Source organism: Lissotriton vulgaris, chromosome 1_1, assembly GCF_964263255.1.
Source record: "Lissotriton vulgaris chromosome 1_1, aLisVul1.2, whole genome shotgun sequence".
Taxonomy (NCBI): Eukaryota; Metazoa; Chordata; class Amphibia; order Caudata; family Salamandridae; genus Lissotriton; species Lissotriton vulgaris.
The window spans coordinates 109,834,702-109,845,867 of NC_141685.1; the positions used below are offsets into that span (position 1 = coordinate 109,834,702).

At 42.7% G+C, this 11,166-nt stretch overlaps 1 long non-coding RNA gene across 1 annotated transcript in view; it reads left to right on the top strand.

Annotated features, from left to right (window-relative positions):
* LOC147737641 (uncharacterized) overlaps nt 1–10,888 on the top strand; it is a 66,459-nt gene extending 55,571 nt beyond the window's left edge. The window contains exon 4 of the long non-coding RNA XR_015299338.1: nt 10,342–10,888. This is a non-coding gene — a long non-coding RNA (uncharacterized LOC147737641). The remainder of the gene's footprint in view (nt 1–10,341) is intronic.
* Nucleotides 10,889–11,166: the final 278 nt, after the last annotated feature.

Below are 11,166 nucleotides of genomic sequence, written 5' to 3' on the forward strand. Positions count from 1 at the left end.
AAGCAACTACTCTCGGCAGCATCTCACAAGATCGGCTTCATCAGCCTCCGCAGGCGGTTTCAGAAGTGGCCGTCCTCGTCGGCATCCTCAACCCTCTCCGATGTCGCACGAGCGTTGCTCCCCGGTGGGTAAGTGTCGCAGCTTGTCCCCGGGGGCTGGTGTTCGGCCTGCCGGGGGCGTGGGCTCCCCGCTGGTGATGCGGCCCGCGTGTCGTTCTCCTATCCACCGTTTCCCGGTGAGGGGGGCGTCGAGAACCCAGATGGAGACATATACAGCGGCTTTGCAGGCCTCGTTGGCATCTCCTCCTCCTTCTCCTTCTGGGACGTCGGCGAATCCCTTGCATTGCGCGGGGCCCTCCGCTTCGCCCCAGTGCCAACTGGCTCGGCTCCTTCGGGGGTCCCTCCTTCAGACCACGGCACATCTGCCTCGCCTCAAACTCCTGCGGGATTCCCTGTAGTGTCGCAGGAGGTTTGCGGGGCTCGGGTCGCATTCCCGAGCCCCACTCGGCCCTCTAGACAGGCGACGGCCTTGTCCACGGCTGAGCTGCGCCACAGGTGTCAGTAGACCCCCCACGTCCCGCTCTGGGTCGACGCTGGACGGGGACCCTTTGTTCCCCTCTCGGCCCTCCACGCAGGCGGCTGCCTCGACGGAGGTCTATCAGCCCTGGCGGCGCCACATGGGTCGGCGGACCACCTACGTCACATTCTGGGTCGAGGCTGGCGGAGGGCTTCTTGTCACTCCCCTGGTCCCTCTCCTCCCTCCACACAAGTGGCACTTGAATTACTCCTTTTGCAAGCATATATAGCTTTTGCCCACAACTATTGCTTTTCTTTCATTTTGTCCTTCCAGACCATTCTCCTTCTCCTGTATTTATCTTTTTAAGCTTTACTCTGTAAATTAAATTAACTGGGAACTTTTTTACCAATCTCAGGATTCTGTTACATTTTTTTTTTGAATTGATGGCTTTCAAACAACATTTTCACCAATGAACATGCTGTTTTTTTTCCTCCACTGACATTTATTAGCATAATATTGAGATTGACTGGTAATTAATTGCTTTGTGAAGAGAGACCATTTTTCGACAGCATTCGAATAATCTCCTTCGAAGTGAAAATCAACAATTGCCTGCGCAGTGTTTGTAATAGAATCTTTGTTGTTATCTGACCAATTAAGTTTCTTATATTTTACTGTTGTTATTTCACCCGGAAGTGTTGTATAGTTTTCATATCTTAGGCCATTTAGGTTTAAATCAATTATTTGTTGATCGTGGTCGCTTATATTTATTCCCTCTATCTGATAAGACAAAATTTTATGAAATAGATTATGAAATTGCCTCCCGTTCACGCTGCATTGTGGGACCTCGAGAGCTCTCCCAGAGAGGCAAGATGGACGCGGGCTTCTTCCGCGGTACAAGTGCCGAGCAAGAGAATCGTTTCAGCAACAAACAGAAGAAGCTTTTGAAACAGCTAAAATTTACAGAATGCCTGGAAACAAAGGTAGACATGGTCAAGGTTAATATGGAAGTTATCAAGCCATTAATAACTAAGCGAATTACTGAAATTCTGGGATTCGAAGACAATGTGTTAATTTACTGGGTTTTTAAATGGTAAGAAGGCCAGAGAATTCATGGGAGAGCTTTGGCCGCTTCTTTTGAGTGCTCAAGAAAATATTGCTGGCATACCCACTGCTTTTCTGGAACTGAAGAAAGAGGAAATTAAACAGAGAGAGATTGAGCAAGAAAAGCTGGCGTTTTTAAAGAAGCAAGATGAAAAGAAAGATAAAAAGGACAAAGAAGATCGAGAAATGAGGGGTTGGGACAGAAGATCCAGAAGTCCGAGAAGACGCAAATCCAGGTTGTCTTCCCCGCGGAGAAGATCTCCTGGAAGAAGAGAGCGAAAACACAGCCATTCACGATCTCCTTGGCACAGATCAAAGAGTCGCAGTCCTAGTCCTATGCCTGAAAAGAGAGAACCAGAACCTCCCGAACCTGAGCCTTCTATGTTAATAAGGGAGCCTTCTGTTCAGGAAGCAACTTCAACCAGTGACATTATTAAAGTAATGCAACATGAACCTACCCCAGACATCAAGCAAGAACCATCCCCAGAGCAAAGTATTAAAACAGAGATGGAGAAGAAGCCCCGGGCCAGTTCTCGATCACGTTCTAAGTCCCGGTCAAGGTCACATTCACCTCCTCATTCCAGATCTCAGCGGCACCACAGGTCACGCTCCAGGTCCTATTCACCGAGGAGGCGCTCAAGCCCAAGGCGGAGGTCGTCTCCTCGCCAACGTAGTCCTCCCAGGCGCCCTCCACCTCCTCCTAAACACAGGAGAAGTAGAACACCAGTCAGAAGAAGACGCCATTCATCAGCTTCTTTATCTGGCAGCAGTTCGTCTTCCTCTTCTTCACGTTCAAAGACTCCGCCTCCTCCAAAGAAACCATCAAAGCGAATTTCATCATGTCCTCCTCAAAAGCCCCGCGGGTCTCCTTCTGGATGCCCCCCTAGAAGGCGGCACAGGCCATCTCCACCTCCTAGCCCCCCTTAAAAAGAACCCAGATCTCCCTCGCCTCAGCAATCCAGTTATCAAAGGAAAGGTTGCAGCTCGGTGTCTCCAGGACCAAAACACAAAATCCTAGAAAAAAGATCTTCACCACCCCAAGCTCCAAAAACGAAAAGAGTGGAATTGTCAGAATCTGAAGATGACGAAGGGAGTAGAATGGCAGCAGCAGATTCTGTGACAAAGACGGCAGTATAAATGACAAAATAGGCAGTCTTCACCTGGTACAGATTCTGGTTCATCATCCTCTTCTGAAGAGAGACCTAAAAGAAATGTGAAAAATTGTGAAATGGCACATCGCAGACGTCATTCAGGCTCAAGAACTTCATCACCTTCACGAAGATGTCAAAAAGAGTTCTCTCCTACAATGCAGCAAATGGCAAAGAGGTGTCAGTCTCCTGTGCCTAAAAGACGACGAAGAAGCCCATCCCCACCTCCAGTAAGAAGGCGCCAAACTCCTTCACTTCCACCTCCTCCACGACGACGTCGATCAGCTTCACCTCTCAGTTGCAGGACACCATTTCCTCCTCCACGGAGGTGCTCCCCTTCTCCAAGAAGGTATTCTCCACCAATACAGAGAAGGTATACTCCTTCACTGCCTCCCAAAAGAAGAACTGTTATACCCCCACCTCCACCACTTCTTAAAAGAAGACTATCTTCATCTCCACTTCCAAAACATAGCATTTCTCGATCTCCACCTCCAAAACAAAGAATTTCTCTAGTGGCAAAGAGACACTCTCCTTCGTTATCTTCAAAACATAGAAAAGGATCCCCTCCAAGCAGGTCAAACCGTGAAATGCGATCCCCACTGCAGAACAAAAGGCATTCGCCTTCCCCTCGGTCAAGACCTCCCCGTATCTCTCCAACTCCTCCTCCCCCTCTTCGCAGAGGACCTTCTCCTTCACCCCCAAGAAGACAGCAATCACCATCTCCAATCACTAGGCTCATCAGGAGAGTGTCATGGACACATGAACCTAAGAAGATTAAAAGGGCTTCTCCTAGTCCGCTGCCTGTGAGGAGAGTGTCTTCGTCTAGATCCGTCTCAGGATCACCAGAGCCACCACCTAAAATGATGCTCCCACCCCCATCACCATCCAGATCACGATCTCCCTCGCCAACGTAGTCACCCGCACCACCAGCAAAGAAAGCTCAAAGTGCTTCACCAAGTCCGTCTCCTGTAAGGACTTCTGACCAAGAAGGTGGCAGGAAGAAAAAGAAGGTTACAAAGGACAAGAAACACAAGAAGCACAAGAAAGAAAGGTGTTCTAATGCAGAGGGGGCACCTAGCCCTCCTGCTTCATTGTTGGAAAGAGGAGAAATGGACGATGATAGTTTACCTATAAAGGGTTCTGAAAGTGATGGTGAGGAAAAGCTTGATGATTTAGAATAACACCTGCGAGAAAAGGCCTTGAGGTCTATGAGAAAGGCTCAAGTGTCACCACAGCCTTAGCCGCCATGAACTGAAATATTTGATATAATGTATATTTTATTTGGTTTCTATTCCTCAAATTTCTGTTTCAGTTTCTAAAATGTGTTTCAGCTTTAGATTATAACGTATGTTGTAATGGGTAGAGGTGAACAATATTAAAAACAAATAATAAAATGGGCATGGATTTCCATCAGTGTCCACAGTGTACTAGCGATATCCTTTCACTCACCATAGTTGTAACTTCCATAAAATTAGGGTACTTCAATGACCAAGAATTTATATGGAATATAAACATGCCAAGGAGCTTACAAAAACATTATTTATGAAGTCTGATAACAAGTTGGACACACATCGGAGTATGATAAAAAATATAAAATGATTCTGTTGAACTCTGGTTCTTACACATGTTTGAGATTGAAACCACTGGTTAAAATTTCAAGTCAACAAACTATTTGAATAAAAAATGTGTGTAATGTTGCCTGTATTAGAGTGAATCAGGTTTGTACTTTCTGTTTATCATAAAATGAAAGATTTGAGTTTGCCAGAACACTGTGGGTTTTCTCTTTGTAACAAGTTGATTTGAAGCACTGGAATTTAATTTGTATTTTAATTTTTTAAAGGAGAGTTTGCTCGTTCCCAAAGGGACTCCTAACATTACATTAATCTGTTCACTACAACTGCTTTGTTACCTCCTCCATGTTGTTTGATTGTGATTCTTTCAGACTATCTATGTGTCAGAGCTGTGGGCTTTAAAGGGCAAATAGATGGACGTGGACAGTGAACATTGTTGCATTTTGTAACAGGAGCTGTATAAAACTTGTGAATTAAACAAAGTAAATTTCATAATTTTAGAAAGCTTGGAATATTTGCTTGTGAGTTTTTAATGCCGTTTTTAAAGTGGCTCGGGTTTATTTCAATGAGCGCCTGCGGTATGCCAGAGGTGTGCTACAGATCGTGCGCAAGGTAAGCTCAACTCGTGTGTCTGTTTAGGATACTATTGCAGTAAAATCCAAACATTTGCATTATTTGCCAGTGTCAGGTTGATTTCCTTGATAGAAATAAAATGAAAATGATTCAACGATGCTATGGTATATTCTATTCTAGACCTATGATCCCCTGCTTGAAAAGTCCATGCTGGTGGCGAATCTTGAGGAAATCGCCCATTTAGGACTCTTAGACCAATGGTTTCTCATTCTTTTACAAGAGTCTTGCCGATGTTTTCATCTTTTGTTCCCACATACCCATAGTTGATAAAAAACTTGGAATTGACCATAAGTAATTTTGCCATTGTATTTCAACATCTCTATCGTAAGATCATAGCATATTCATGTTATAATCACCGGTAATAATAAACTCAGGTTGGATGTCATTGTCCAGTTGCTGCAAAATTATAATTATCAAATTGGTCGCCATTGTTCTTTGTAATTATATATGTTGATTACTACAAGAGATTTAATTATATTTTGTTCTTTGTATCATATTTTGACAATTAGATAATCGTTTTGACTTGGGACGTCCATTTCACTTTCCATTTTTAGCTCAGTTGATATAAAAATAGCCAAACCCCCACAAGGTCTGCCATAGTTACTTGTTCTCTTAGCTCATGAGTAATAACCCTATACCCTTCCAATCTAAAAGGAACTACAGCCCAAGTCTCTTGTAAACAAATGATTTGAAAACAGCACAAAGTAGCGAGTTGGTTATTCTGAATCTTTGCTTGAACCCCATTTATATTCCTCGAACATAATCTGACTCTTTCATTCATAATTGTTGGGACCCTTAAAGGAACTTCAGATTGTAGATGTCAATCCTGCCTGATATTATGGAGGGCTGCTGTTAGCCAACCTAATTTGACAGTGTCAAATAATAGGTCTCCTATTTGTCCCTCTAATGATTTTAAAAGATGACCGTTGGTCATACCTATGTTTTTTTTTAATATTGAGTATTTCTTATTATTCTCGGTTCTCATTTGGTTATGATTTTGTAATTTTGTTGAAACAAAAGGACGTTGCAGGGGGAGTTGTTATTTTTATTCCCCAGTCCTGAAAGCGATTATGTTCTTGTATAATAAGGCTGGCGGCAGTAGAAGATGTCCAAATTACTAATGTCGATTCACGATTATTTTTGATTGTGAGGAATTCAATTGATTCTATGTCGGTACATTTAATTTCCTTTAATGAGGGTACTGCATTACACAATTTTAATATGTTTTCCACGAGTCAAGATATCATTAGTACCCCTAGATTTATATTCCATCGCAAAAATTACCTGCACCACTCCTTCTTTTTGATCTAGGTTATTAAATTTAATTTGTTCCAGGCTATTTTCACCTTCAGCATGCTCAATTAACCTTCCATAATGATTACTAACAGTTTGAGACCATAATTGTCAATGTTTATGTAACTACTTCGTTTCGATTCCCAGATCTTGTGGTAATTTAATATCCTTCCAGGCTTTTAACAAATCTCTATTCGTTTCATCCCCTCTGATACTCTCACTCTTTGCTCTATTTGTTTCCAATTGTGATGGCTTATTCTCCACCTGTTTATTACATTCCTCCACTTGCAGCTTTTCTAAGGACTGAATGTTCCCATTCTCTATAATTTTTATACTATCAGCTTGCTTGTTTAGGCATTTATTTTTCATAACTGCTTGTACCTCCGATAGATCCTTATTAAATAGAGGGTAAAAGGGTTTTGTTGGAGACATGTGTTTACCCTCACCTTCACAATATGATATTTAGTCAAGGTTGTTTCCAGTGTTCAATCTCACTATATCTGATGTATTTGTTTTTTTAAAAACTTTTAGAAGCTTTATTTCTTGCTTTCTGTTGTTTTTTCCTCTGTCTTTTTGATAGATGAACTTCCGGAGCTGCGTCTGTCATTGTTGATTGTGTTGAGCATAGGTTTATCACTTCTTGATCTTTTGTTTTATCATCTATTTTTTCATTAACAACAACAGTATTGTCTTTACATTTTATTGGATCTTTAGAGGGGCAGTCGGTCTTGATGGGTTGAATTCCCACATTAGGAAAATTCACTTTTACATCTTCAATTATTGTTTTTTAAATATCCGGAATGGTAGCCAGTTTAATTAGTGGGGCACAACTACACTCTGCATACGTAGATATTGGCTGAGATTGTGCCCTTACTATTAGATTATTTTGTGTTCTTATCTTCTGCTCAGTTCAGTTCCAGCAACAGAGAATGCCGTAGCGCTCAAGAGATCTATTTGGACCTCCTTTTTGTTGGACTGATATGTTAAAGCTTCCAGAGTTAATTGCTAGGTTTTGAAGAATAAATACCAAATTGCTGCTGCGTTCCCACTTCCTGGTACCTGAGTACCTGGGTTATGGTGTTGCCCATTTATGAATGATAGGTCCTTATACTTCTCTTTTTGTGGTCCTTGAAAATCATGTCCCTCGTCACAAGAATTAATGAATTGTGGACTACTATTCAAAACGTATTTTTCATACGTAGTACTTCAACGCTGCAGAGTTTCTGGGTTGCTGGTGTATTCATCCTTATTAATTTGAGATCCGTTATTTTGATTACATTTCGGCTGGTCCTGTTTTTGAACTGAATTCATTTTAGACAGAGTAAGATCCGATTTCAGTGGGGTATTGGCTTCCCTAATGATTTTCACCCCACCATCTAGTTCATTTGGAGCTTCTTGGTCTGGTTGATTTATTTGGCCCAAATTAGATGGTTCCCCTATAACTTTAGCTTTTCTGATTTTTACTTGCACTTCTACTGGCATTGGCTGCCTAAGTTGGTAGTAATTGCTGCGTATCTCCCATTGTTAGATTTGTGTATTTTGGGTCCTTTTGTTGTGAACGACCAGTAAGTGGAATAGTTAACATCTCTAGGTCCGTTATTTGACCCCAATGGTTGACTTGGTCCTTAGTTTAATTTGACATTTGTTCGACTTCAGCTTTAGTGGAGAAGTGTGGCTCACTGGTTAGAGGAGGCAGACCTGGAAGCAGAGGTCAGCCCGGGACCAGGGTTCAATTCCCAGCTCAGCGGAGTCTTGAGTCCTAAAAATGTCCATGGACTCGACAATTCTCGCTCCGGTGCCTACTCGATTCACAGGTTCACACTCTGCGACTCTGGGCAATAGCTTGCTTAATCTCCACAACGGCCCCTTGCGGCGGGATGCCTGGCTTTCACCTTGCGGATACCCTGCCGGGTTTATCTCACAGGGGAATACCAGGACGGGTTCCCTAAGCAAGCGCTTAGAAACCGCTCAGTGATTTGCGCTATATAAATTCCTGTACATTTACATTTACATTTAGGGTGGCCTAGTTCACTTACTCCTTGCTTAGGGGATATAATATTTGTTCTACTCAGTGGTTTAATTGGAGTTTGAAGATCACATGGGTTAGTTAGCAATGTTAGCATAGCATCAGTTGGATCTTTCATAAAATCAAACTTTGACAGCGACTTTCCCAGTTTCCCAAATGTATGGACCTTAGATGATTTAAAGGACTATATGTCAACTGCCAGTTTTATTTTAAACGTATCTAATATCGGTGTTTGTTGTATTTTTCTTTTCCTTTTGATAGGAGGGAAAGGTGGCCGCTCTTTTCCTGACCTCATAATACACCCTCTAAGGAGAAGAAGTCTTGCTCCTTTCAGAGACTCAAACGGGCCAGTGACAAGACCAAAGGGTGCTTTGATAGGACAAAAACACCACCAAACACCTCCAAGGGAAAACACCCACAAAGCACACCTCTGTACAGAATCCACCGGTACTGCTGGTTACTTACTTAATTAATTAATTAATTAACCGATTGATTAACATCCGGGCACCGGGTAGGGCTGTAGTCTAGGTATGCAGAGTAATTCAGGGGCCGAGGGGTGCTTCAAGAGGGTCTAAGTCTATTGTCACTTTCCCCTTTCCATAATTTCTAAGATTTTGTATTACAGACTTATTACAGGCTCCAATGGCTCAGCGACTTAGGGACCGATCAATCTTAGCTACTCGTCACACGCCACACACCTCTTGCCACTTGTTACTCACCACTCACTGTTCATTGCTTGTTCGTTGCTATTCATCTCTGACAAGAGTACAAGGGAGAATGCTGGCAATCGTTCAGGAGCAAGAGCGGAATCCAGAGCTAGTCCCACTACAGACGGCAGATGTGGGCACTTCCCTCCACTCCTCGGCTCAGCTCTGTCTGCTCTGCTCAATGCTTAGTAAATACGTAAAATCAGGCGGCAGGCCAAGGCTTCTCTGTGCTCCTCTATTCTCCTCTGTGCTCCTCTATTCTCCTCTGTGCCCTTCTGCAGCCACCGCACCAGCAGCACCGCAGGCCAAGGCTCCTTTGACCTCTGCAGCGGCCGCCGCACCAGCAGCACTAGCAGCACCTTAGCACCGCGGTGCCGGCAGCAGCCGTTCCTGCCCCCACAACAGATCCATAGAACTTAAAGCGCCCGCATAACAGGACGCGAATGAAGCGGGAGAAATCTTCGGGAGCAGGAACCGGTCACAAAACAAATGCGGGCAGTTGTCCCAGGCTCCGCTCCGCTTGCTCGTCAACTCCCCCTCGGCTCGGCCCCTCAGCAATACTCGGTACGCTTTGCACTCAATGCCGAATCACAGGCCGACAACGACTGTGAACACCAACAGAGGGAAGAATTGTGTGTTTCTCCCAGTTAGTAAAAAAACACAGCATAAGTCTTGGCTGCTTCTGCTGCACCCAGAGTCTTATGCGTCTTTGCAGTCTAATTTTTCTGTCTGGAAAAAAATTGTGTCTTGGTTTTCTGCACCCAGTAAATCCAGGTGCAGAAAAACCTAACAACTGATAATCAGGTGGAATAAAATGAACACATGAAAGTACGGCTTCATTTCATTGCTATTGATTCATACTCTGGACCATATTTGAGGGATTGGTCTAGGCATAGTCCTCGCAGCCCATAATAGGTTTGCTTGAGACTGAGGCCAAAACTCAAAAGTCAGGATACCAGATACAAGTAGGTGGTAACTCAGGGCAGGGGAAAATGCCTTTTGTCCGTGGGGGAGTCATTCCAGTCCCAGAAATCTGCATTACAAATTTAATTAATAGTATATATTTTTATATTAGCTGTTTGGTGCCAGTCCATATGACTTTAATATCTGCCTTTGGGGTTCTATGTTACAACTTCATAGGGTACATGTATCCTTTGTGAGCTTAATAAATTGTTGAAAATTCTACAAATCCTCCCTCCTACATCCAAGTACTTTCATGCTACCATTCTACACTGTGCTGTGTCTGGAAAAACAGCTCAACATTTTCCAAATTCTGCATTAATTTGGCTTGTAAATTATATTTTTGGAAATGTACATGTATTAACTATTTCATTTTAATACTCTAGGTGATTGAAATTACGGAGGAAGAAAGCAAGATTTAGCAATAAGCAACTGAATGTCAGTGCCATAAGAAGGATTATTTTGAAAAATTGAAGGACATCCAGCATTCTACGTTTAAATAATTTCCAAAACTCTAGGTGTGGCGAGGAAAGTACTATACCTGTAAGTGAAGTCTCTAATTTTGCATTTCATTAACCCAGAGCAAAACCATATCTGTGCACACAGCATCAGAAATAATGTAGAAAGACCACTTCAGCATCCTCATCTGAAATATTATCAGAAAGACAAATTGCCTCAGCATGGCAGAATAACGTTCATCTAAAGCATCTTGTAATTCTAGAGAGGAAGCACACATTGCATAAAAGAAAGTTATAACAAAAGGTATCTTCTGCATACCATCAAAGAAAAGACGCTGAAAGAAGACTCTGAAGCTGACGCATTGACAAGCAAAAGATTGAAAAATCACCTTTGTTCAACAACCATTGTTAACTAGTTACACAAGTTTGAGACTACCTGCCTCTGGATAGAACACCACGGCCCACTCTGCTCACTCTTGCGAAAACCTTAAAAATTCACCACTTTATTGTGTTCATGACCATCTCATATTGTTTCCTTTTTATTGTGTACTGTTCTGTAATTCTATGTAAATCGCCTCAACATTATCTGCTGTGCATGAGTGATATGTAAAACTGTTAATTATAAAAATGGATTAGATGAGCACCGTTGCGCTATAGGTAATGTAAATAAATCCTCGTCTTCGGAACTACAAACCTTAACCTTACACCAAACATAGAAAGGATAAAAGGAACTGATGTTCTGCGACTGGTGAT